General features: G+C 44.1%; 1 long non-coding RNA gene across 1 annotated transcript in view; it reads right to left on the reverse strand.

Annotated features, from left to right (window-relative positions):
- Window positions 1–14,462, reverse strand: part of LOC122804281 — a 138,407-nt gene extending 123,945 nt beyond the window's left edge. The window contains exon 1 of the long non-coding RNA XR_006365208.1: window positions 14,348–14,462. This is a non-coding gene — a long non-coding RNA (uncharacterized LOC122804281). The remainder of the gene's footprint in view (window positions 1–14,347) is intronic.
- Between the last annotated feature and the right edge of the window lie 12,705 nt (window positions 14,463–27,167).

The raw sequence follows: 27,167 nt of genomic DNA on the forward strand, positions 1-27,167 counted from the left end.
CTCCGGCCAAAATAATGGCGAGCAAAATCAGACGTTTAATAGTGTGCTTGTTAAATCTAGCACAAAACCGACTAGTTACGTCGTGGTCTGGGCCTAGGCATGGAATACAGTAAGAATGAAAATCCTTATGAGGTATTTGCTTCCCCACAAGAAATGCAATTAACTTTTACTGACATCGGTCTGACGCAAGAAAAAGTTTCCTCAACGGGGTACTTAGCATTATTGAAGACTTCAGTTCTGAAATTCGACTTCGAAAATCTCAGGAGTCGGCTGACTGGCACTTGCGAACTGCTTTTGCTCCGGGCACCGCACGGCAAGAAAGACAGAAGAAAATGGTGTCGGCTGCATCTTGTATATCCCTGGCGCACTGACGTCAGGGAAGAAGCGACAGCAACCGACGCCAGACCAAGACTTTGGAACTCTGGCCGACTGCGGGACTGCCTGACGGCAGGATAACCCAAGTGTAATGACTGCAGCAGTGAAACACTATGAACATCTTTGTGATTGGTATCTGGAGCCTTTTGCACGCCTGGATTTGCCTTGAGTGGCTCTGTTGGACACTGGAAAGGACTAATTTTTAGTAGGCCAGTGCCTACTGAACCTGGGTGGCTGTACTTGCAAGAAATATTTTACCGTTTACATAGCTTTAGCTTTGTCTTCCATTTTCTTTAAAACCTCTTCTGCCTCATTACCAAACAGAGTATCATGCTGCAAAGGGGCATCCAACAATTTAGCTTTAACATGATCAGGCAGATTTTGATCCTTGAGCCAGGCATGCCTGCTAATCACAGATCCAGTAATGGCGGCCCTACAAGAGGCCTCCAAGGAATCAAAGCCACATTGCAAAGAATGCTTTCCAACCTGTTCTGCTGAATGCAATAATTCCTGTAACTATTTTCTACACAATCAGAAAGCAACATAATTTTCTGTTTCAGTAAGCCCATAACATACTGTTGATATTTAAGCATATGAAACTGGCAGTTTAAGGCCCTGATTGCCAAGATTGCAGATGTATAAATTTTCTTTCCACATCTATCCAGCGCCCTGGAATCTATTACAGAGGGTAGGATTTTTGGCTGTAGAGGCCTTTACACCATTGGGACCCTGAGAAATAGGATCAGCAGCAGAATTTCTGAATAGAAATTTGTGGGAGTCAGGAACCCTGTAATATCTGTCTGGCTTACTAGGAGCCAGAGGCAGGGTATCAGGAGCCATGCTCGATTCTGAAAACAACTTAACAATGTCTAAAACAGGAGGTATTGCTTAAGGCCTATGCTGAGGAAGAAGGAAATCCCTAAGCTTCTTTTTTTGATTCAGAGAAGTCCTGACTCTCCCGGTGAAAATGTTCCCTTAAAGTATTCAAAGTTTCTCCAAAAGAGTAATCCTCCGGAGGAGATGCAGATGGGATGGATTCCTCTGCATCAGAATCCTCATAGGGTGGAATAGAAAATTACTGATCAGAAGAAATGGAAACCTGATCTGAGGATTCATAATCAGTGCCTTGCCTAGGCCTCTTAGCAGGGGGGGATTTGGAACCCCTGATCAAGGTAATTAAATCCTCAGCCATTTTGATCTGTTTTTTACGCATAGGGGCCTGAGCACATGGCTCATGCGTTGGTTTTTTAGACATAGATGTTTTTGACCTTTCTGTTGCTGGCGTCGGTTTAATATAAAAATGATGAGGCCTGAAAACACCCTCAGAAGCCAGTGCCTGCTCAGCGGCTCCAGACCCATCCAAGGAAGAGCCATCCGTGGGTTCAATACTCTGAGAATCTCCGAATGGGTCTCGGTAGAGGCCTGTGACTCAAAAATAGCGGGTATCAGGGGCTGCGAAAGCACCTCACTGAGAACCGGCGACTGGCTTAAGAGAAGCTTAGTCTGTTTTGGACCTCGACGGTCTGTCTTTTTCTTTGCGTTTTTGTGAAATCCGGTAGTCTGATTGCTAACAGACGACCTTTCAGGATGGTTAAATCTTGGGCCAAAATATTTAGAAGCAAAAATATACAGATGCTTGATAGTGCGTTGGTAGCACAAAACCGACAGCAAGGCACATTGTGGTCTGGGCCTAGGCAAGGAAAACAGTACAAATGAAAACCCTTTAGGTATTTGCTTCCCACAAGTAATGCAATTATTAACTTTTACTGACATCAGTAAGGAGCAAGAAAAAAAGTTTACCCAACAGGGTACTTAGCTTTAGTTTGAAAACTTTGGTTCTGAAACTGGAAGAAAATTTCAGGAGTCGGCCGACCGGCACTTGCCAACTGCTTCGGGCACGCCAAGAAAGACGGAATAAAATGGCATCTGCTGCATGTTTTCTACCCCTGACAACCTGACGTCATGGAAGAGGAGACAGCAACCGATGCAGGACCCAAGATTTTGTTATTCAGGCTGACTGACTGCAACCTGCCAGATTACCCAAATGTAATAACAGCAACAGTGAAACACTATCATCATCAAATGTTGCCCTCTTCTCAGTGACCACACTGGAACAAAATCCCTTACAGATGATACAAGCAGACCTCAAGTGGGCAGCTCCCAAAAAAAAAAAAAAAAACACTTCTGTGCATTTTGCAGGGGGAGTTTGTGTCCACAACAAACTTCTCATGGATCCAGAGGGATTCGAGAACAGCACTATTGGAACACAGTAGAAGAGAAGAAAAGAATACACCTATGCTAAACATTGGAGAAAAGCTCTCTCAGAAGAAAGCACTCACAGCATTAACACTATTCCCGCTCTAAAACCTACTTATTAGAAAGTACTCTACTAGAGAAAAAAAGTACATTCTAAGATGGGGAAAAGCCCACCACCAATGAACACACCAAAAAACAAACACAAACTACCTAACAACACACTACACTATATATTCTAACACGATTCTAAAGAATAGGGGATAGGTCAGAAGAAAAAAAAAAAAAAAAAAGGCAAGAAAATGCACTTTGAAAGGATACACCAAAGAAAGGCCACAAATCAAGACAATCAAGCTGTTATCCTGAAATGGCAACAAATTGATCTGAGGTATCTTAAAGAATGAAGGATTGCGGGTAGGGGAGGTAGAGCCTGGCAAGATGAAGTCTTGTACAACTGGCCACAGGTTGATCAGATAACCCGTAGGCTGAAGCCAGACGAAGGCAACACTGGATCCAAAGTTACCAAATAAAAAGTACAGTTTTGTACCTACCATAAATGTAGATGTTAGAGTGTTCACACTGCTGCAGTCATCACACTTGGGTTATCCTGCCGTCAGGCGGTCCCGCAAGTCGGCTCGAGTTCCAGAGTCTTGGTCCGGCGTCAGTTGCTGTCGCTTCTTCCCAGTCAGTGCAGTAGGGGTATATAAGAGGCATCGGACGCCATTTTCTTCAGTTTCTTGCCCCAGATGTCAGGTGCCCCCTAGTAGGTGGGCAATACATATTGCCAATAAAACATGTACAGAAAATACCAAAACCACCTTCAGTTACAAGCAAATACACCACAAAGGTTGTATCAGATAGAAAGGTATGGAAAAGTTCAGCTAGTTCAGAGGGGATGGAGGGAGGGTAACCTGGACTGCAGCAGTGTGAACACGAACATTTATGGTAGGTACAAAACTGTACTATGTTCATCGTGTTACACTGCTGCAGTCATCACACTTGGGTTGAATCCCAAAGCTAAGGATGGGTGGTGGAGTTAAACAGGGTTTGGAGAAGCTAGTAGGCCCTACAGAACTGCAGTGTCAAAGCCAGCTCTAGTCAGAGTATAAAGGTAAGTGATGGCGCTTGGTGAAGGTGTGCACTGAACTCCAAGTGGCAGCTTCCAAAATATCCTTGGTTGGTACCCCCCTGAGAACGGCTGCAGGTGTTGCTGTAGCCCTGGTGGAGTGGGACCTAATGCTAGCAGTTTCCCATGATGTGTGGGAAGTACAGTTTTGTACCTACCATAAATGTAGATGTCCGATAGGTATGCATCTGCAGTCCTAACATATGGGTTGTCCTGCCTCAGGCAGCCCTTCGGTCGGCCGGATTCCAAAGTCTGGGTCTGGCCTCGGCTGATGTCGCACTTCACCCGACGTCATAGCTGCTGGGGTATAAAGGCATCAGCCGACGCCATTTTCTTCAGTGTTTCTTGCCCCAGATGCCAGGTGCCCTCTAGGAAGGCTAAATTTGGATAAATGCAATTAATTCCAAACAATAGAAAGCAAAATATATATATATATATATACACATATATATATATATATACATACATACAAACAAATACAACATAATAGATCCCCCAGCTAGCTAAAAGAGGGGCAAGTACCCTAGGAATACCACAGAGGGGAAGGAGGGTGGGTAATCCTGACTGCAGATGCATACCTATCGGACATCTACATTTATGGTAGGTACAAAACTGTACTATGTCCTTCAAGGATGCATCTGCAGTCCTAACATATGGGTAGAATACCATAGCCAAACTGGGGGAGGAGGCACTAAGATAAAGATGGTGTAGTCAAGATCCCTTGCAACACAGCAGTTGCAAAACCTGCTCGGGATCTGGAGTATAAAGGAAGGTTATAATGCTTGGCAAATGTATGCACGGTGCTCCAAGTAGCAGCTTCTAAAATGTCTTTGGTAGCCACTCCTCGTAGGAAAGCTGTAGTGGTGGCTGTAGCTCTTGTGGAATGAGGTCTGATATTTTCAGGAGTTGTCTTTCCATGAAAAGAGTAGCAAAATCAAATGCAATTTCCTATCCATTTTGAGATTGTCTGTTTTGAAATTGCTTTTCCTTGCATTCCAGTTGCATATGCTACCAGAAGCTTGTCAGTTTTTCTGTTGGTCTTAGTTTTGTCCAGGTAGTAGCGTAATTGTCTGTGCACATCCAAGGTATGTAGCAGTCTTTCCCCCCTGTTCTGTGGGTTGGGGAAAAATGTAGGTAAATGAATCGCTTGGTTCAATGATACTCTGGAGACCACTTTTGGCATAAAGGTAGGGTTAGTTCTCAGAGACACTCTATCCTGATGGAAGATAAGAAAGGGCTGTACTGCCATTAATGCCTGTAATTCAGATACCCTTCTTGCTGAAGTGATTGCTAGCAGGAAAGCAGTTTTCCAAGACAAGAACTGTAAATCTGCTGTTGCTGCTGGTTCAAAAGGGGGAAGTGTTAACTTTTCCAGCACAAAGTTGAGATCCCACGTAGGTAAAGGTGGTTTCCTTGGAGGCTTTACATTTTTGATTCCTCTCAAGAACTGCCTGAGTAGAGGATGAGAGAAGACAGGAGGATACATGTTGTATTCTGCTGAAATTGCTGATGCATGAATCTTAATGGAGGAGTAGGACAGGCCATTGTGGAACAGTTCTGCTAAGTATTCCAGGATGTGTGCTATGTTTGCCAATGAGACATTTTCTCCCTTTGCTGCACTCCAAATGAGGAATCTTTTCCATTTGGCTGAATAAGTCTTCCTTGTGGAGGGTCTGCGAGCCTCCAGGATAATGTCCTTAACCCTCTGAGATAAATCTGGGTTATTTTGTTTTATGCAATATTCCAAGCAGCCAGCTGCAGTGTTTTCAAGTTTGGATGTAGGATCCTGTAGTTGTTCTGTGTTAGAAGTAAGGGACATGGAGGTAGAGGCCATGCGTGTGTCCGAGACATGCTTCTCAGTAGCGGGTACCAATGTTGCCTCGGCCATTGTGGAGCTATCAGGATTACCCTTGGCTGATCCTCTTTGATCTTCAGTAGTACTTTGTACATCAAAGGAAGAGGTGGGAATGCATATGCTGTCAGGTTTTTCCAGCTGAAGGAAAGGGAGTCCACCCTCCAAGCAAGTGGGTGGTATGCTCTTGTGCAGAATTTCTTCAATTGGTGGTTGTGTGGGGAGGCGAACAGGTCTATCTCTGGTAGTCCCCATTTCTTTGTTATGGTTTTGAAGATATCTGGATGCAGCATCCATTCGTGAGCATCCGTGGTAGTTCTGCTTAAGGTGTCTGCTAACGAATTTTCTTTTCCTGGTACAAATCTGACCTGGAGTTAAATGTTGAGATTCAGGGCCACATTCCACAGGTCCATTGCCATCCGGCATAGAGGATATGAGTGTGTACCTCCCTGTTTGTTGATGTACCACATGACTGTGGGGTATTGTCCGTCCTTTTCAGCAGGTGACCCTGTTGAAGGAATGGTCTGAATGCCTGGATTGCATGTTTCACTGCCAGCATCTCCTTTTGATTTGTAGATTCAGCTGGTCTTGGGTCCATAGGCCTTGTATACACTTGTCCACCATGTGTGCCCCCCAGCCTAGGTCTGAGGCATCCGTGGTGATGGTCTGGCTTGGATGAGATTTTTGGAAAGGCAGTCCTCTGTTCAACTGACAGGCCTGAGCCCACCACAGGAATTCTTGCTTCAGGCATGGAATTATTGGAATCTGGGCTTCTAGACTGTGCTTGTGTTGAGACCATACATTCCTTAGGTACCATTGCAACTTTCTCATATGTAGCCTGGCATGCGGAATCAATATTATGCAGGATGCCATGTAACCCAGGGCTTGCAGGACTTTCCTTGCAGTAAGCTGAGTTTGTGTTGTTAATGTCATGAAATAGACTGGAAGTTGCTTTTGTTTTTCTTCTGTGAGAAAAGCCATCCGAGTTGATGTATCCAGTTCTGCACCCAAGAATGTTATCCTTTGGGATGGTACTAGTCTTGACTTTTGCATGTTGACTGTGTATCCCAAGGCTTGCAACTGTTGTATGACTTTTTCCAAATCTTTTGTTAATTTTGCCTTGTTGTCCGCTTGTATTAGGCAGTCGTCCAGGTATGGGTAAATTTGAATTCCCTGAAGCCTGCAATGAGCAATTACTGATGCCAGGCATTTCGTGAATACTCTGGGCGCAGTAGATAAGCCAAAGGGCAATGCTGAGAATTGATAATGCTCTGATCCTGCAAGAAATCTGAGGTGTCTTCTGCAATCTGGTCGTATAGGGACGTGCAGGTATGCCTCCTTGAGATCTAGAGTCACCAGCCAAGACTCCTTGCCCAGCATGGGAAGAAGTTGCTGGAGGGTCAGCATTTTGAATTTTGGAACAATGAGGTATGTGTTCAGAGCGGACAAGTCGAGAAGAGGTCTCCATTGATTTTCTTTTCTTGGTACAAGGAAAAGCCTGGAGTAAAATCCTTGGCCTTGTTCCATAGGCGGTACCTTTTCTATAGCTCTCATCCTTAGTAAGTTGTTGATTTGTCTTAGAGCGTCTGTTTTTTGGCTTGGTGGTAGGTTTGGCATTCCTCTCTTTTTTGGTAGAGTGTGGAAGTGAAACCTGTAGCCCTTGTCTATTGTTTGTAAAGTCCATTTGTCTCCTGTAATGTAATGCCAGTTGTCGGAAAATAAGGCTAGTTTTCCGCCCAAGGGTGCTTCCAGTTGTTCCCTGGTAGGCGGAATCAGAGCCAAGTCATTGTGTCTGTCCTGTGGAAGTGGTTGTAGTTGAATCTGTGGCAGTACTTCTCTGGTTGGTAGGCTGCCACCGACGTCCCCTGTAGGCACCCCTGGATTGACCTCTGCCTCTTGGGCGTCTATTTCTGCCTCTCTGTGCTCTGGAGGCGTCTGGAAAGGACCAATTCTTCGAAGGCCAATTTCTGCTAAACCTCGGAGGCTAGACATGTAAGAAATCCTTGACTGTTTGGACAGATTTTGCTTTTTCTTCCACCTTCTTTAGAGCCTCCTGTGCAGGGGAGCCAAACAAACTGTTTCGCCATAGGAGAATCTAGGAGTTTTGACTTAACATGGTCTGGTAAGGATTGTTCTTTTAACCAGGCATGCCTTTGAATCACTGTTCCAGTCATAGCTGATCTAAAGGAAGCCTCCAGTGCATCATAGCCACATTTTAAGAAAAGGTTACTGACCTGCTGAGAGTTATGTACCAAATCCTGAAGGGACTTGCGGTCTATAGGTTCAGGAGAGGACAGTTTTTTATTTAGCTGGTCTAACAAAAATTCCTGGTACTGAATCATGTGAAATTGACAGTTTAAGGCCCTGGCCGAAAGAGTAGCAGAAGTATAAACCTTTTTACCCCATCTCTCTAATGCTCTAGATTCCCTTTCAGAGGGGAGAGGGTTTTTGGCAGAGGCAGCTGCCACAGCTTTAGGGCCCTGTGAAATGGTTTCAGGATCTGCAACAGGAGCCTTATACAAATGGTAGTGTGTATCCGGGACCCTGTAATATCTCAGGCTTGGCAGGGGCCAGAGGAAGAGAATCAGGGGCAGTACAGGCATCATTATATGCATCATCAACAACTGTTAGTACTGGAGGAATGGCTAAAGGCCTATGCTGTGGTAAGTGTAAAAAAGTCCTTAGCCTTTTCCTTGAATCTGAAAAATCCTGGCCCTGCCATTGAAAGTGTTCCCTCATAGCATGTAAGGTTTCCCCAAAAGAAAATTCTTCAGGAGGAGAAGCAGAAGGAATGGAGTCTTCTGCATCAGAATCCTCATAAGGAGAATATGGGCCTTCCTGAGGGTCTGAAATATCCGAGTCATCCGAGGAATAGTCTGTAGAAACAGGTTCCGGGGGTTCAGTCCTAGGCCTCTTATCTGGAGGGGGTTGAGAGGCCCTGTCTGGGTGAGGTTGGGATCCCCTGATCAAAGAAATAAGATCCTCTGCCAGGCTGAGCATTTGGGAACTAGAGGTAGGCCTGTGTGAGGGAGTTTTAGCAGGTAAGGCCTTAGAAGATTTAGCTGCTTTAGCCCTGGAAAAAGCCTTCATAGACATAGATGCAGGGGGTCTAGCAGCCCCACGTGCAGGGGTAGATATGTCTAAAGGAATAGTATGACAAATCCTGGGTGCCTGCTTCTGTAGGGGTAATTTCAGTAGCAGATTCCGCCATGCTCTGTGAGGCCTCGGCTGTCGGAGGCATGCTTTCGGCCGAAGGAAGAATCGAGGACTCTGTTTCAGCCGAAACAGAGACACTCGCAGTTGGCCTAACCGTGGTTTCAGCCAAAACCGCGGACCGCGAGTGTCGGTCCTTTTCCTTGCGCTTTTTAGCTAATTGTGTGGTCGGAGTCTCAGACGGCATTTTGTAAGCAAAAGCGGGACCAAAAAACTCCTCTGCAAACTCCGACCGATGTCTAAGCGTCCGTCGGTTGAAGGAAGCACAGGCTAGACAAGCTGATACGTCGTGGTCTGGGCCTAAACAAGGAAGGCAGTAAGAGTGGAAATCCTTATGAGGTACTGGTTTCCCACAAGTTAAACAATTATTCACTTTGTCTGACATCGGCTGAGGCAAGAAAGAGTCCCCAACGGGGTACTTAGCTGTTTAGAAGTCTTCGGTAGTAGAAATCTCTGGATCTGACCGACCGGCACTTGCGAACAGCTTCTGCTTCGGGCACCGCGCGGCAAGAAAGACTGAGGAAAATGGAGTCGGCTGATGCCTTTATACCCCAGCAGCTATGACGTCGGGTGAAGTGCGACATCAGCCGAGGCCAGACCCAGACTTTGGAATCCGGCCGACCGAAGGGCTGCCTGAGGCAGGACAACCCATATGTTAGGACTGCAGATGCATCCTTGAAGGACATCAGAAACATATGCAATGTCCTATCCATTTTGAAATGGTCTGTTTTGAGATATGCTGCCGGATCACAAGGAAAAGCTAAGATACAAAGAGCTGGTCAGATTTTCTGAAAGCCTTAGTTTTATCCAAGTAGTAACATAATTGCCTGTGAATGTCCAAAGAGTGCAGGAGTCTTTCTCCTTTGTTCTGGGGGTTTGGGAAAAAGGTGGGTAAATGAATGGTTTGGTTTAGGGCCACACTGGAAACCACCTTTGGCATAAAGGAAGGGTTAGTACGTAGAGCGACTCTGTCTTGATGAAAAATGAGGAAAGGCTCCACTGCCATTAGGGCCTGTAGCTCTGAGACTCTTCTAGCTGAAGTTATTGCTAGTAGCAGGGCAGTTTTCTATGATAGAAACTTTAAGTCAGCTGAAATAGCTGGTTCAAAGTGTGGCAGTGCAAGTTTTTCCAGAACAAAAAGTTGAGGTCCCAAGTTGGTGTTGGTGGTCTTCTGTTCTTAGCCCCTCTGAGATACTGTCTTAGGAGTGGGTGTGAAAATAAAGGTGGTTCCATGTTGTAGTGAGCTGAAATTGCAGAGGCGTGGATCTTAATAGATGAAAAAGAAAGTCCTTTGTGCAACATCTCAGTTAAATATTGTAGAATCTGAGGCATGTTTGGAGCAAGTGGATTTTTGGCCTTTAGACTGGTTCCAGGTGCAAAATCTTTTCCATTTGTCTGAATAGGTTTTCCTGGTGCTGGGCCTCCTGGCTTCCAGAATGACATCCATAACAGCTTTAGATAGAGGTGTTGTCTGGTTGTTTAGATAATTTGCCATGCAGCTAGATTTAAAGTCTTGAGCTGGCTGTGTAGAATCGGATTGTTTTGCTGAGTGAGCAGGTGAGGAATATGGGGTAAAATCCATGGTGGGCCGTGGGCCATGTTCCTTAGTATTGGTACCAGTGCTGGCGTGGCCAGTCTGGAGCAATGAGCATCATTTGTGGTTACTCTAATCCGACTTTCAGCAGCACCTTTGCTAGAAGAGGCAGTGGAGGAAAGGCATACACTGTTAATGTTTTCCAACTGAATGAGAGGGTGTCCACTTTCCAAGCTAGTGGGTGGAATGTCCTTGTGTAAAATTTCTGAAGTTGGTAGTTTTGGGGGTTGGCAAACAGATCTATGTCTGGTCATTTTTGAGTGATAATTGCAAATACTTGTGGATCCAGTTACCACTCGTGGGGATCCATGATGTTTCTGCTTAGGTAGTCTGCCAATGTATTTTTCTTTCCTGACAGGAATTGAGCTTGTAGTTGAACTTGGTAAGTCAGTGCTGTGTTCCCCAATTGCTTGCCTGCATAGGGGGTAGGAGTGTGTGCCCCCTTGTTTGCTGATGTATCAACATTACTGTGGTATTGTCAGTCTTTATTAGGAGTTGTCCTGAAAGCTGTTGGGGTATTCTGTACACCTAGCATTTCTTTTTGATTGATATGCAGATGCCTTTGATCTGTATCCCATTTGCCCTGAATGCACTGTCCTGCCATGTGTGCTCCCCAGGCATAATCCGATGCATCTGTTATAGTTTGCCTGGTCGTGGGCAAGGTAAAAGGCTGACCCTTGTTGAGGTGGCATGCCTGTGCCCACCACAGAAACTCCTGGTGAAGGCAGGGAATGAGTGGTATTGTTTCCAAGCTGTGGCTGTGTTGTGTCCATACGCTCTTCAGGTACCATTGTAATTTCCTCATATGCAGTTTTGCAAATGGTATTAGGAATATGCAAGATGCCATGAATCCCAAGGCCTGCAGAATTTTTCTTGAGGGAGTTGGGTCTTTGTTGCCATCATTTTGAAGTATTGAGTCAGCTGCTGTTGCTTGTCTGGCGTGAGATAAGCCATCTGGGCCGTTGTATTCCAGCTGGCACCCAGGAATGTTATGTTGTGAGGGCACTAGTTTTGATTTATTTTTGTTTACTGTGTACCCTAGGCAACTTAAAAGGTGTTTGACAAACGCCAGATGCTTTAAAGGAATATCCTTGCTTTCTGCTTGAATAAGGGAGTCGTCCAGGTATGGGTATATTTGAATTCCTCTTTGTCTGTAGTATGCAAATTACTGGTGCCAGGCATTTTGTGAAGACCCTGGGCGCAGTAGATAAGCCAAAGGGCAGTGCAGAGAATTGATAATGAGTTGAGCCTGCAATGAAACGGAGGTATCTTCTGCAGTTTTGTCTGATAGGGACATGCAGGTATGCAGGTATGCCTCCTTGAGATCCAACGTTACTAGCCAAGCCTTCTTGCCCAGCATGGGAAGAAGCTGCTGTAGTGTTAGCATCTTGAATTTGGGTACTAGGAGGTAGGTGTTTAGAATTGAAAGGTCCAGAATGGGTCTCCAGGCTTTGTCCTTTCTGGGGACTAGAATGAGTCTCGAGTACAATCCTGGTCCTTGCTCCTGTGTAGGTACCTGTTGAATGGCTCTCATGTCCATGGGAGCTGTAATTTGTTTTTGTGCCTCCGCCCATCGATTTGGTGGCAGGTTTGGCATTCCTCTTATCCTTGGCAAGGTGTGAAAGTGGAATCTGTATCCTTGTGAAACAATGTTTAGGACCCATTTGTCTTTTGTGATGATGTGCCAGCTGTCTGCAAAAAGTGCTAATTTTCCTCTCAAGGGAGCTGCCAAGAGAGATTTGCTTGGCAGTCTGAGGGTTAAGTCATTGTGTTTGTCTTCTGTTAGCTTGGGACCTGTCTCCTCCTTTCTGGGTAGCGGCACCCCATTGGCGTGGTTTGTAAGGGCCTTGTGACTGACATCTGCCCCTTGGGCGTCTGTATTTGCCCCTCTGTGGTCCGTCAGATGCTGGAAAATACCAGTTTTTTGTTGGCAAATTTCTGCTGAAACGAGGGGGTTGAACCTGTAAAAAATCCTTGACCGTTTGCATAGATTTTGCCTTATCCTCCATTTTCTTTAAAACCTCCTCTGCTTTTACACTAAATAAAACATCCTGCTGTAAAGGTGCATCCAATAACTTTGCTTTAACATGATCAGGCAGGGTTTGTTCTTTTAACCAAGCATGTCTACGTATAACGGACCCAGTCACTGCTGCTCTACAAGAAGCTTCCAATGAATCAAAACCACATTGTAAAGTGTGTTTGCCCACCTGCTCAGCTGCATGTAACAGGTCCTGCATTTCCTTGAAATCAGGCTGCTCTGAATGTGTGCTCATTTTTTTGTTTTAATTGGGAAAGTAGGAATTGCTGATATTTCAGCATGTGAAACTGGCAATTTAAGGCTCTCATAGCTAGAGTAGCTGAGGTGTATACCTTCTTTCCCCATCTGTCTAGTGCTCTGGAATCCCTTTCAGAAAGTACGGGATTCTTGGCAATGGAGGCCGTAACCTCTTTGGGACCCTGGGAAATTGTTTCTGGGTCAGCAACAGGGCTTTTATATAGGAATTTGTGCGAGTCAGGGACTCTGTAGTATCTGTCTGGTTTGGCTGGAGCAGGAGGTAGAGTCTGGGTTGAGACTAGATTCTAAGTAAACATCATCCACAATGTCTAACACGGGGGGGGAATAGCAAGTGGTCTGTGCTGGGGTAGTAAAAGGAACTCTCGGAGCCTTTTCTTAGAATCAGAGTAATCCTGGCCTTCCCAGTGGAAATGTTTCCTCATGGTATGTAAGGTTTCCCCAAAGGAGTAGTCTTCTGGAGGAGATGCTGAGGGAATAGATTCTTCAGCATCAGAATCTTCATAAGGGGGAAAGGAGTATTCCTGTTCCTCAGAAGAATCTGAGGAAACTGAAACCTGGTCAGAGGAAGCATAATCCTCCTCTTGTCTTGGCCTTTTATCAGGAGGGGGATGGGAACCCCTGATTAGGGTAATTAAATCTTCAGCCATCTTAAGCATCTGTTTCTTAGGCATGGGGCCTTGTACTGGAGACTGATGTACAGTCTTTTTAGGTTTTAATGGAGTTTTTAGCTTAGCATAAGATTTAATGGCGAGTGTAGTTGGTCTGAAGACACCTTCTGCAACCAAAGGCGTGTCAACTGTACCGGTATCTCCTACTCTGGAGTCGGAAGGGCCTAAAGAAGAAGGCTGCGGCGGCCTAGTACTCTCCGCTTGCGAATCAGAAGCAGTCTGTGGTTCTAAATCAGCGGTAGTCAGGGGCTGCGTAGGCGCCTCACTGAAAACCGGAGAACCGGCGACAGGCCCAGCAGAGGCCTCGGAGTCTGGTTTGGTTCTAGGCTGCCTGTCCTTATCCTTGCGTTTTTTTATGCATGTCTGTCGGTTGCTCTGACGGCATATTTCCTACCAAAGTAATGCCGGGTGAAATCAGACGTTTGATAGTTTATTAAATCTAGCACAAAACAGACAACCTGTGATGCCGTGGTCTGGGCCTAGGCAAGGAATACAATAAGAATGAAAGTCCTTATGAGGCATTTGCTTCTCACAAGAAATGCAATTAACTTTTTCTGACATCGGACTGAGGCAAGAAAAGGTTCCCCCAACGGGGTACTTACCTTTATTGAAGACTTCGGTCTGAAATTCGATTTGAAAATCTCAGGAGTCTGCCGACCTGCACTTACGAACTGCTTCTGCTTCGGGCACCGCGCGGCAAGAAAGACTGAAGAAAATGGCGTTGGATGCCTCATATATACCCCTGCCACACTGATGTCAAGGAAGCACAGCAACAGATGCCGGACCAAGACTTTGGAACTCGGGCTGACTGCGGTACCGCCTGACGGCAGGATAACCCAAGTGTGATGACTGCAGCAGTGTAACACGAACATCTGAGTAGCTCAGCTTACAACCTGTAAAAGTAAAAAAAAAAAGATACTAATAAACACCGCTTATCCACTCCCCAGCTCACAATGATTTCCACACTTACCCATTTGTTTAGCTGTTACATACAGAAAGCTTTAAAACACTTCCATCCATAGGTTGTGGTGTAAATCAAGACAGTCCCATATAGAATGCTGCTGCTTGTAGACCTGTGCTTCCTGCAAAGGAATAAGAATAAAAAGTATAGGCTAGTCACCAGCCATCAGAAATCACAAAAGCCAGAAGTGCTACCTCAAGCAGCTACATAAACCATATTCCCCAACCTGTGACTCTACTGTTGAGCACACAGTCTTCAGAGTCACCAACACTCTGGTTCAAGTCCCCTAAATCACTAAGCATCTCGCCTCCAGTCTTAAGCTTACAGAGGTTATGTAGGTAAGCATTTGCAAACAAATAAAGTACTCCAGAAAGAATGCAATACCCCAGCCCAAGGGTAGACAGTTACAGTAAATCCTTAGCACAACATAAAATTGGCAATGAAAAAATACACAACTTACAGTGGATTAAATGACAGATGCATTTTACTCATTTTCTTTGCAATCACTGTGTGACAATGACAGTACAAACAATGCAATGCATATGAAAAAGTCTAGAAAGAAAACTAACCATGAAACCTAAAAAAATGTATATACTTACAATAGGTTTAAAATCCAATTCTCCAGAAGTTAAATCTAATGTAGTTAATCAAACGCTCTAGTCTAGTAGGACAACTGCTTATGGGAAGCCACGTACACATTTGCAGCAGATGCTATAATAGTAACAAAAGAGAGAGTACACTTAATGGTGGACATGATGCTGTGCCATGGAGGACTTAGATGCAGCATCATGTCGACAATGAAAGAAAAAGTTGAATAATTAAGGAAATACAAGAGGAATATGAGAGCATCAACCATGTCATGGAAGCAGCAACATTTGTTTAGTGCGACTAGGCGAGACCCAAGTGTTTGAATGTTTTGAAATGCATACTTTTTATATATCCATCAATATGTTATTTCAGTAAACTGGAGCCATTTTAACAAAGGATTTTTTTCAATGATTACTAATCTGAAAAGCAGTATGACTAACTGTTAAGTGCAGTGTTACTGGAACAGGTAGTGTAATCGCCTTTGATGCGGAAGGCTGTGGGTTATTTTTTCACATCAGGTAGATGGACTGTTGACTCTGCAGTGCAGCACAAGGGGGTAACCACACCAGTGTCTTGTCCTTCAGATGACATGTTAAAACAGGGGTCCCTTCAGCTGGAAATGGTGGTAGCTCAGGTGGATGTAAAAGATCCCATAGCACCTACTGGACAGTGTAGGGTCCTTTATATACAAAAAAAAAAAAAAAAAAAAAAACTTATTTACAACAAATTTTCCAAATGTACAACTTTACTCACAATTTCCTTTACAATCATATTAGATTTTCTTCCCTATTACACCCCACTCCTTTTTAAATAGCCATCTAATTTTACTGAAAATTGTTAAATCCATTTACCCTTAAAGTAATTTATTCTTTCATTCCGTATAACCCATGACAAAAATAACTTGGCTATTCATTTAAAATTCTTTATTTCTATTCTAAATAACCATACCTATATTTTATCCACTTTATCTTCAGAAATATGCCCTACAGCTTCTTCCTGACGATGTAAAAAGTCCATCACTTTTTTATATGGTATATTTCCTTTTACCGGTAAATTTGCCAGTCTCCACAAAAAATCCTGACATTCTACTTCATGATTACACCATTTGCTTCTTATTTTGTAGCATGAATTCTCACTTCTCAGATTTTCCCCGTGGTTTTGCACAGAAAAAAAGTGTGGTACAAGAATGCAATAAAACCTTACTAACTTTTCCATGTCAATTTTAATTTTCCACATTTTTTTTTCTTAGTAACATTTATACACTACCACACCCCAAAATATCACATTTATACAATTTTACTACCGATCTCTTATTTTTCATTTATCCACTTTAATACCTTGCACATATACCACTGGGTGGGTTAATTAACCCTAAAAAAGAAGTTATGTACTCACCATAACGTTCCATCTGAGTAGGTAACTTCATTTGTCTGCAACCTGTGAGTATCGGATCCGAGCCGGCAGCTTTCCTAGCTAAAAGATCTGAGCTCCAAGCTTCTCCCCTACCCATAATGCCCTGCCATCTCCCTCTAACCCTCAGATAGAGTTTGCCAAAAAAAAAAAAAAAGGCAATAGGAAAATTACTATAACACAGGAAGGGATTACCATACATTCCACCTGATGTCATCTGCAAAAGACATCTCCTGATCCTTTGATAACGAACTAAGGGTCTGGGGGATGGAGGGGGGGTTGGTTGCAGACAAATGAAGTTACCTACTCAGATGGAACGTTATGGTGAGTACATAACTTCTTTATCTGAAGTAGTTAACTTCATTTGATCAGCAACTTGTGGGACAGAGTCCCCAGCTACCAACAACTTGAGAGGCCCTTATGGAAGGATATTCCGGAGCACTGCAGAGCCAAAAGATGCACGTCCTCTGGATATTCAATCCAATTTATAGTGTGTAATAAAGGTATGAGAGGAAGCCCAAGTAGCTGCTGAGCAAATGTCATCCAAAGAAACCCTTGACTAGAAAGCAGCAGAAGTAGCCATAGATCGGATAAAATGGGCTTGCACTCTCAGGGTCTCAGGACGACCAGAACTTTTGTATGCGAAGAGGATGCATTGGGAAATCCATCTAGCTAAGGTTACTTTAGTCACTGGTTTCCCCAGACAGGATTTAGCAAAAGAAACAAAAAGTTGATCTGATTTTCGAAGATCTGCTGTTCTGTTCAAGTAAAAACGTAACTATGAACATCCAGACAATGAAGTCTACATTCTCCTCTGTTTTGGTAATTAGGAAAGACGACAGATAGACTAATGGACTGGTTGATATTGGCTTCTGAAGCCACTTTGGGCAGAAGAGAGGGATTAGTCCTGAGGGAAACCCTGTCTTTATGAAAGATGATGTATGGAGGCTTACTGCAAAGAGCGTGAAGCTCCGAAATCCTCCTAGCTGAAGTAATGGCAATCAGGAAGACCGTCTTCCAAGATACATATTTTAAGTCGACTGAAGCCACGGGTTCAAAAGGTGGCCCAGTCAGAGCTTGAAGAACTAGGGTAAGATCCCATGGAGGCACTGCATCTTTAATAGGGGGTCTTAACAGAAAGGTTCCCTTCATGAATGTTTTGCAAATCTTGGAGGACGCTAGGGGGCCTGAACTGTTTCCAACGTGGTAGTGGGAAATAGCTGCCAACTGAACTTTAATAGTAGAAGTACTAGCCCCTTGATAAGTATGGGAAAGAAAGTCTAGAACTGCTGGGATAGGAGCCATGAAGGGGTCCAGGTTCCTATGCTCCGCCCAGCCCAGACAGAGAAACGTTTCCATTTACTCTTGTAGATTTTCCTGGTAGACTGTTTATGGGCGGCCACCAGGATGGCCTTACTGAGGAAGATATACTGGGAGTCCTAGCCATTAAGGGAACTGGATCAACCAAACTGAGAGCTTGAGGTAGTCCAGGTTGGTGGTCTTCAATCCTAATGGATGAAAGATCAGATCTGGATTGGGATCTAAAATCCAGGGAGGATGTACTAGATGAGACTGTAGGTAAGGGAACCAGGTTTGGCGAGGCCAGAATGGGGCTATGATGATAACTCTGCTCCCCAACAGACGAGCTTTCTGCAAGCATTTTGTCATCAATGGAAGAGGAGGATAAGTACACAGAAGACCGGATGGCCAAGCATGAACCAGAGCGTCTCTGGGGGCTTCCCCTGGTGGGGGAATTAGAGCAAAGAACTCGCTGCAGTTTGTGTTCGAAGACAAGGCGAAGAGATCGCAGCAAGTTTGACCCTATTCGAGGAAGATTTGTTTCGCTACTACCGGGTTCAGAGACCACTCGTAAGGTGAGAGGATCGTTCGACTCAACCTGTCCGCTAAGATGTTTGACCGACCCAGAATATGCGTTGCTATGAGAAAGCAGGTGGTGGATATCACCCATTCCCACACTCTCATTGTCTCTCTGCAAAGTGGGTAAGATCTGGTTCTTCCCTGTTTATGTACCAGACTACCGACATGTTGTCTGTTTGAATTACAATAGTTCCTGGAGGAAGAAGGGGATGGAGAGCCTGCAACGCTAGAAGCACCGCCCTCATCTCCAGGACACTGATATGCAGTGAGGTCTCTGTGCGAGTTCACGTGCCTTGGACGGATCTGCCCATGCAATGCCCCTCCCACCCGAAGAGAGATGCGTCTGTGGTCACCATGACTTGGGGAGGGGGTATAACAAAGGGGCGCCCTTCCCGGAGATCTCTGGAGCGGAGCCACCAAAGTAGCAACTCCCTGCAAATCCTGCTGAGAGGAATAGGTGTAGACGGAGTGAAACAGAATGGACCATTGAACTTGCAATGTCCACTGAAGGATTCTCATCTTCAGACGAGCGAAAGGTGACAGACTGATGGCCGCTGCCATGGATCCCAGGGCCCTCAGGACTAGTTCCGCTGGGGGGTTGATGATTGTAAAAGATCTAGAATGTGAAGGCTTAGACTGCGAAGTCTGTCCGCTGTCAGAAAGACTCTGGATTGTATAGTGTCTATTCTGGCCCCTATGAACTCCAAAATTTCAGTAGATTGAAGGGAGGATTTCTTCTTGTTGATTGTGATCCCTAGATGGCGGGCTAGATGCAACAAATAGTCCCTGCCTGAGCACAGTTGATGCCTGGTGGGGACAGTTAGGAGCCAGTTGTCCAGGTATGGAAAAAAACTGTATTCCCTGAAGCCTCAGGTGGGCCCCAACTGCCATGACCTTGGTGAACACCCTGGGGGCTGTGGTGAGACCGAAGGGTAGGACCCTGAACTGAATGGCTGGCTCCCAGCCGAAAGTTGAGGAACCTCCTGGATTGTCTGTCCATAAGAATGTGGTAGAACGCATCCTTGAGGTCTATCGAGCACATCCAGTCATTCTCCTGCAGAAGTGGGAGAATGGATTGAATAGTGACCATCCGGAATTTTTCTTTGGCGACCAACAGGTTCAGTGTGGACAGGTCGAGAATGGGTTGCAAGTCCCCAGTCTTTTTTTGGCACCAAAAAGAACCTGGAGTAAAAGCCTGATCCGGATTGCCCGAGGGGGATGCGCTGCATGGCTCTTTCTTAGCAGCCCTCGAATTTCGGATGCTGCTGCCTCCCTCTGATCGGGTGGAACATCGGGGAGTCCCCTTGACTGGGGAGGATAAGTTAGGAAAAAGACAGAATAGCCTCTGGATATGATTCGGAGCACCCAGCGATCTGTCGTAATGGACTCCCAATTTGCTAGGTGCTCTGAGAAGCGCCCCCGACTACCTCCAGAGAGCAGCAGTCGGGCAACCCCTCAGGGCTGCTGCGTGGGTCGATCCGAAAAAGTTCTTGACCCAAAATTCTTCGGGCCCCCCTCTGCCTCTAGGCCGGCGTCCACCCTGTCCTCCTCTGCCTCTGAAAGACGAGGGATCCGGAGTGAAACGGGATTGTTGAGCTTTCCGGAACCACATCTTTTGTCTTCTTTGGTTCCTGGAGTAGGACCTCTGAGGAGCAGAGAAACGGATCCAGACAACGTTTTGCCGTCTTTCTCGCTCTGGAGAAGAGTATTGCGGACGGTTTTTGCAGAACAGCATAGAACAGTCAAAAGGGGCGTTCGCGAAGGACGCCTTGAAGGGTTCCACAAAAATCGCAGAGATTGAGCCAGGCCTGTCTACGTAAGACACCCGTTCCGCTAGCTTTAGCCACTCCCTCCATAGCATGGAAGACAAGCCGCATAGATGTGCTGGTAATTGACCTGAGAATGGCCATTCGAGCAGAGTAGGTCCGCTTGTCCTCTGCCGACATTGACTCTGGGGGTGACCCAGCGTACTCTTTAATCAGGTCCCGCTGGAGCCGAATCACATGTGCCATATAATTCAGTGACCTTACAGAGGTGGTCACTGAAGCGAACATCCGCTTTCCAAGGCGGTCCATCATCTGAGACTCCTTGTCTGGAGGATGCACCGAGGAACTCTCCCGTGCCAATTCCTTTTTAGTGGCAGCCGCCACGACCATGACATCCACTGGGGCACCCTTGCTCCAAACTGTCCTGTCCGTGGGAGGGCTGAGGATCCTGTCCGGTCTCTTGGGTATTGGTTCGACAGTGCTCCTTCCATGCGCTGGTAGTTATGAGGTCCACTGGGGGGTCGGCGGGAGGGGACACCCAAGAGGTAGATGGGCCTGCGTCAAACTCCTCCAGAAACAGACTCATCCGAGGAAAGTTTTTGGGCAGACCACCACCCTCTAATGCGCAACATTTCCATAAGGTCTCCAAAGGAGACATCTTCGGGGAGGGGGGGTGACCTTGGGGAACCTTCCCCTTCCTCCAAGTCAGTGTCCTCTGTGAGGGACTCCTGTGAGTCCAAGTGCCTCCTCTTGGGGGGGGGGGCTGTCCGAAGAGGCCTCACCAACAATGTCCTGCTCCTCTACGGGAACAATCTGGGACGTAGGCGCAGGCTGTCCCTGTTGCCGGATGATGGAAGACAGGCCCATCTGAGTAGGAATGGCGGTTGGATCTGTAGCAAGAGCTTGGGGCCTCAAATCCCTCGAAAGAACCCTCTCCATGACATCGAATGCCGAGGGAGAACGGCTTTCCCTAGGATCTGAAAGCAGTCCCCTCGGATCAGACGTGCGGACCGGCACCGAAGGTGACCCGATCGGATCCGAAACGGTAGTGTGCTCTGACCTCAACGAAGCCGAAGGCCCACTAACCTCTCCGGATCAGACGCTCAACTCACGGCCTCGAGAGCTCTGATCTGAAAACGGATCCGACAAGACTCGAGGGTACAGTCGGTGCCAAAGTAGGAAACACTGTCGGCGCCGACACCACCCCGTCTCTGAAGCTAGTCTGATCCGACAGCTCCGAACCCAGATAGCGAGTCGGAGAAGGAGCAATGGGGGTGAAAAACAGGTGTCGAGTCCCCCCCCCAGTGGGGGGGGGGGTGGCAAGAGCACTCCCATCTGCAGCTGGGCCTGGAGAAAATAGACATCATCCGGTCCATGTCTGCAGATCAACTCCTCGTAGATCTGGAGGAGGCCACAGAGGCAGGCCGGGAAGGCCGCCTAGACGACCTTGAAGGTGACCAGGTCTCCTCCTCCGGCTCCAGGGAGAAACATGGAGAATGAAGCCGGGAGGGGGAAGGCCCGGAGACCTTAAGGGGAGAGGCAAGATGTTTGGACGGCGGGGCCGAAGGGGTCGACTCAGACCACCTCTTGTGGCTGTGGTGCCTCTCCATCATTTTTGCCATCCCTTTCCTCCTGAGCCAATGAGGGCGGTTAAGTCCCAGCCAGGGGATCAGGGGCAGCAGGTGGAGCAGCCGCAGCTGGCGCCGCACAGGAGGAGGAGGATGAAGCAGAATCAGGGGGCAAAAGGCCCGCAAGGATAAGTTTCGTCCTCCTATCCTTCAAAGCCCTGGGGTTGAAGGCTGCACAAAGTGCCGTCCGAAGAGAGGTGATCAACCCCCAGGCAAATAACGCAGAGTGTGGCCATCCGCTGAGGACAGCTTATGGCCACACTCGGTAAATTTAGAGAAGATAGCTTTAGGGCCTTCAGACATTATCTAGAAAAGAAAACAGGCCCACACGCACACAACTTCACACATGCAGAGGGGGGAGGGGAATAAATTTAACTTAACCAAAAAAGTTTTAAAACTACCCACAAAAGTTAAGTTAAGAGGGAGTTCACACAAAGAGAGAAAGTTTAGTCAGAAAATTTAATTTTTTAAGCCTAAACTCTCAGTACCACGCTCGGAGATCGTTCTGAGAAGCTTACAGAAGCCACAGCAAACGAGACTGAGGATTAGAGGGAGATGGCAGGGCACTATGGGTAGGGGGGAGGAGCTTGGAGCTCGGATCTTTTAGCTAGGAAAGCTTCCGAATCGGATCCGATACCCACAGGTTGCTGATCAAATGAAGTTAACTTCTTCAGATCCTCCTTTCTCTATTTACGTACAAAACTTCTGTTTACTGGTTTTAATCTAGAACACCCACATAAATGAAAAAAATATATATCTACAATAATTCCTTTTCAAATACTGTTGGCAACAAATACACTTGCTAAGTATGCTAGTTTCCTCATCAGTACTGAATTTAAATGAGCCTATCTCAACACGTATGTTCTCTACTGAATTCTACTTGCATCTTCATTACTAAATTGTGCAACCACCACAGAAAATTGTAAAATATATAGCCCTATCTTTACTACATCAGACAAGTCTTTACTTTTCTCTTTATTTAAAGCCATCCCATCACCTCTGGACACTCCTTTGCGCAAATTTGTGTCCAAATTTTTATTATAACATCTGCATATGTTTACAGAACTGGAATTCTTAACCCTTCAGATGTTTCTATACCCTGCTTCCTTATTTTGTAATTTAACAGTATCACTTTCATAACTAATGCAAAGAGTATACAACTCACTGGGCATCTGTCTCATACCATTCTTCACATGTACCTCTTGGCTTAAGCAGCCATTTACAATTTTTTTTTTTTTTTTTTTTACTTTACTACTACTGTATATTGGCAATTTCACAACTTTCACACATTTTTCCATTACCCATACGTGCTTTAAGGTCTCCTATCATAATTCTCTTTTCTATTCTCGTCATCCATAATTTCTCTATTAATTCTTGACAGCCCTTCTTCCCCTTTATACTATCTATGCCATCTTCCATTATATTTGCCATTTTAGTTCCAACTTTATTTTCATAACTATCTTATAGTCATCATTCAATACTATGGGTCTCTGCTCCATTTTTTTTTAAATCTTCCTTCTTTCATACGAATGTCAAGTACTCCATTACATAATTTATATACAAAACCTTAACACATTCAAAATCTTTAAAATATTTTTTTTTTCCAATTCCCTAAACTTTTTATACATTTCATTAGGTTCTGCAGCTGAATCTATATTTACTTGCCCTAATAGTTTATCTAGCTCATTTTAAAGAAATCTCCTTTTCCAACTCTATTCCCTTTTTGTCAACTTTTACTTTCCATGTTTTTTTTCACTACTTTTTTTTCTTTAAGCATTTACTGTACATACCGCACTACACTATTCATGAGTTCCATTTCTCCTTCGACATTTTACTTCTCTCATTACACTAGCGTCTTCCTTTACTGATCTGCTTAAGTAACTTGATACTTTTTTCCTTGAAAAAACATATTTGCTTATATAACAATTTTTGAACTCTTTCATATAAATTTGTCAAAGTAGTTATGTTCCAACACAGTTATGTTAAACAATTTGCTACTATTCTCACATATTGCCACTATAAAAAACATTTTTCCTTAAAATCCAGGCCATTTTTTATAAAAATATTCTCATAGCAATATTATCTTTCCATAACAGTACTACTAATCTATCCTTTTTCATTCCATGCTTTCTCAATTATCCTTTTCATTCCCGGTCTATTCATTTTTATAAATTCCTTGTTTTCCTTCATCTCGAGTCATACTGCAAGATGAGAAAATCCTTTCACTTCCCTCCCTTCCTATAACTAAACCTTCTCATACTACAAAATTTCAGTTCTACACATGCCCTCTTTTTGCAAGTCCATACATTTTTGCCCCAAAGTTTTTAACTACAAGCAAAGTGAAGATGTGGCATCATCTTTATATTTGCTTCTTAAAATCACAACTCATAATAGTTATATTTATCACAAGTCAAAAATCTGATTAAATAAGCTATTTTCTTTACAATCTGTATAAATGTATAATCGATGCAAGTGTTCTTTCCATTTTTAATCTATAATGGTTAATTCTTCCCATTTTTTCTAGTTATATCTAAACTTTACTGTATTTCTACAGAATATGGCTATTCCAGTACATCTCGCATTAAACAGATTACAAACAGAAACTTTGGGGAGGAAATAATAGGTCCTCATTTGTTAAAAACCCTGTGTCTAATACAATTAGATCTATATCACGTGATACACCACTCCCAAAATCCCTAGCCTTCTTACTATATTCTTAATACTATTCACAAAGCACTTGAAAATGTTCATTTTCCCTTTTCCATAAATTCATCATTTCACAAGTTCACAGCTAGTTACTAGGCTAGCTTTGACACTAAGCCTAGCCAATTTCACTCCCAAAGGTGAAAATCAAAACACCTTACCCATTACACCAATCCTCAATTATCTGCATATATATTTTGCATCCATTTCCTTTTTCTTTTACACTTACCCTTTAAATTTTACTTTTCATTCTTTTACCCTTTTACCAAAAGAATTTCTTCTTTTACAACCTAACAATTTATGTCTTCAGTTATTTCAAAACCTTCTATTTCTACTACAGGTGTACTTCACAACTTCCTTCCGCACAATGTCCAACTGCATTTACATCCGCACTGCACTAAGCGGACGCAAGTGGACGTGGTGCAGAAAGACAAGTGAAGCACAACATAAATATGGGATTTACTTAAAGTCAGTCACTTAGCATTCTATGGGAAAACCCTAACCTGGACATTTAAAGTGGATCATACCTGTACCTCTAAAATTTCTTTAATTTTCTTTTTTCCTTAATCTTTTCATTTTTGCAATCCATCCATAAATGTTCAATTTGTTACATTTACAACATTTCAATTCACATTTCTGCATGATCCATTTCACCACAAATATTTTCCCCTCCCCATTTATCATGCTTGGAACATTTATAATTTCTCCATTTTTAACGCAATATTAAATGTTTGCAATGTCCTGTACTACTTTGTACAAAGTTCCAAATTTCCCTACACGGTCGCTGTCCACCTCTGAAAATATACATGAATTTTGTTAAATGCTTTTATCACATGAAGATTCCGTGGGTTTGTGTCTTTCATAGCCTCCAAGAAAAATTTCTATTGAAAAACAAGTCTCAAATATGTCAGAAAATGTCCGTCAATAGAAATGAATGTTCTTACCTCATGTGCTTTTACACCCATAGGAGCTATTAAATTGTGCCACACTTCATACCTGGCCATTTCCTTTGTCTTCTTTACTTTGAAGCCTTACCATGTACTTCCATTATTCATTTTCTTTAACCTTTTTTTTTTACTTTGTCTGCATAGGAGGTCTTTTTCATCTCACCACTATTCTTCAGGATTGTCTCTGCATCATCCTTTTGGATTTTCTCCATAATGCCCCCCCCAAGAAACATCTCCACTTTTTTGGCTCACTGCATCACCATTTAATTAAATCATCCTGCAACCCTCCCAACAGGATGGATGCAATTATACATCCATTTGCTGACTATTCTCCATCAGATTTGAAACTCCACAGAATCCTGCATACATTCTCCACTCTCGATATTTGCCTTCTCCTCCATTTCTCTCACTACTCCATCATCTCCTCTGCCTCCCTATTTCTCCAGGCCACTTCTACCCCTGTAATGGAAACAGGAAATGCTCCTGCAAAATGGATCCCATTCGTAAAGAGTAGGGAAAGCTCCTCAATGCCCTGGCTAAACTGACCTTAGCATTATAAATACCACCTTGGGTCTCCCCTGAACAGAGGCCACTACTCTAGTGGGACTAACCCGATCAAGTCAAGAAAGAATAAAAAAATCTGCTTCCGGGATTTCAGGCTGTTTTCAAATCGTATCAATTTTAAACATTGAAAATAACTTGTTAAATACTCACAAACTAAGGCTGTCCTTATTTGCACCAGGGAAATATTTACATTGTGCTATGCTACTACAGTGGTGCTCTTGATGATTGGTTAGATTAACAAATTTGATAACTTTACCATCTGTCTAATCTCGAAGTGTTAGGAAATGACGAAAGTGAAATGACAGGGAAATCTTATAAACTTGGGTAACAATACTTTGCAGCTATAGTCCACCTGACTTCCACAGCGAGAAAATGCGCAATTGTGTGCTCAAGCTAAAACCATACATAGTTTATTTCAGTACGTGGAGTAAATATCAAGTTCTGATCCTTATAAGTCCAGATATCTTTGGGAAGTGGCAAAGATGAACCACAAAGGTCAGTGAAGGTATCATTATTAGCATAACTTAGGTCCTGTGGTATGCCACATACAATGTTGATGCTACTGGTATTCATGATCAATTAGAAGCAAGTACAATAGGGAATGAATTACTTATGTACTCTGACATACAATTGGTATTTTTGCCACATCTGATCACAGTATCATCTGTGTGAAGAGGACAATAACGGAGGGAGATCCCACAGGATGTTGTGGAATATGGGAAAGTGGTCCTAATATTGACCTTTTTGGCACATTTCCCATTCCGGATTGTTGGTTTGCTTTCAGTACCTTGAATGCTTTTCCAGTGAGGTGCTTTTAAAACTAGGATGACTTCATAACAGAAGCTAATGAAAGAAAGTGTCAAGTAGCAATGTATGGTACACAGTTTAAAAGGCTTTCACATAAAATACAACTGTTCCCAGCAATAAACACACATTGCTGTCTGACAATGGCTGAAGTAGATTCAGACTGTTCAGTACCCAGTCTGTAAACATCCTCCATATATTTGTCCTTTTCCCCACGACACATTCAAAAGAAAAGTATTTTCCCCTCTCTCATCTCTTTCCTTAATGGTTTACCCACCTCTAACACCCACCACAAAAAAGCAAGGTATTCCACTCCAATTCTGCAGAAAGAGTAACAACTCGGAACTTTATGGCGAGTACATAAAGTACATTTGTGTACACTTACCATAAATGTAGATGTTAGAGTGTATTCACTGTTGCAGTCATCACACTTAGGTTATCTGCCCGCAGGATGCCCTCAGTCAGCCAGAATACCAGTCTTGGGATTTCTGAGTCGGTTGCAGTCGCCTCTTCCATGACATCAGGTCGTCAAGGGTATAAA

This window comes from Protopterus annectens, chromosome 6.part0, assembly GCF_019279795.1.
Source record: "Protopterus annectens isolate FY-2018-M chromosome 6.part0, PAN1.0, whole genome shotgun sequence".
NCBI lineage: Eukaryota > Metazoa > Chordata > Ceratodontiformes > Protopteridae > Protopterus > Protopterus annectens.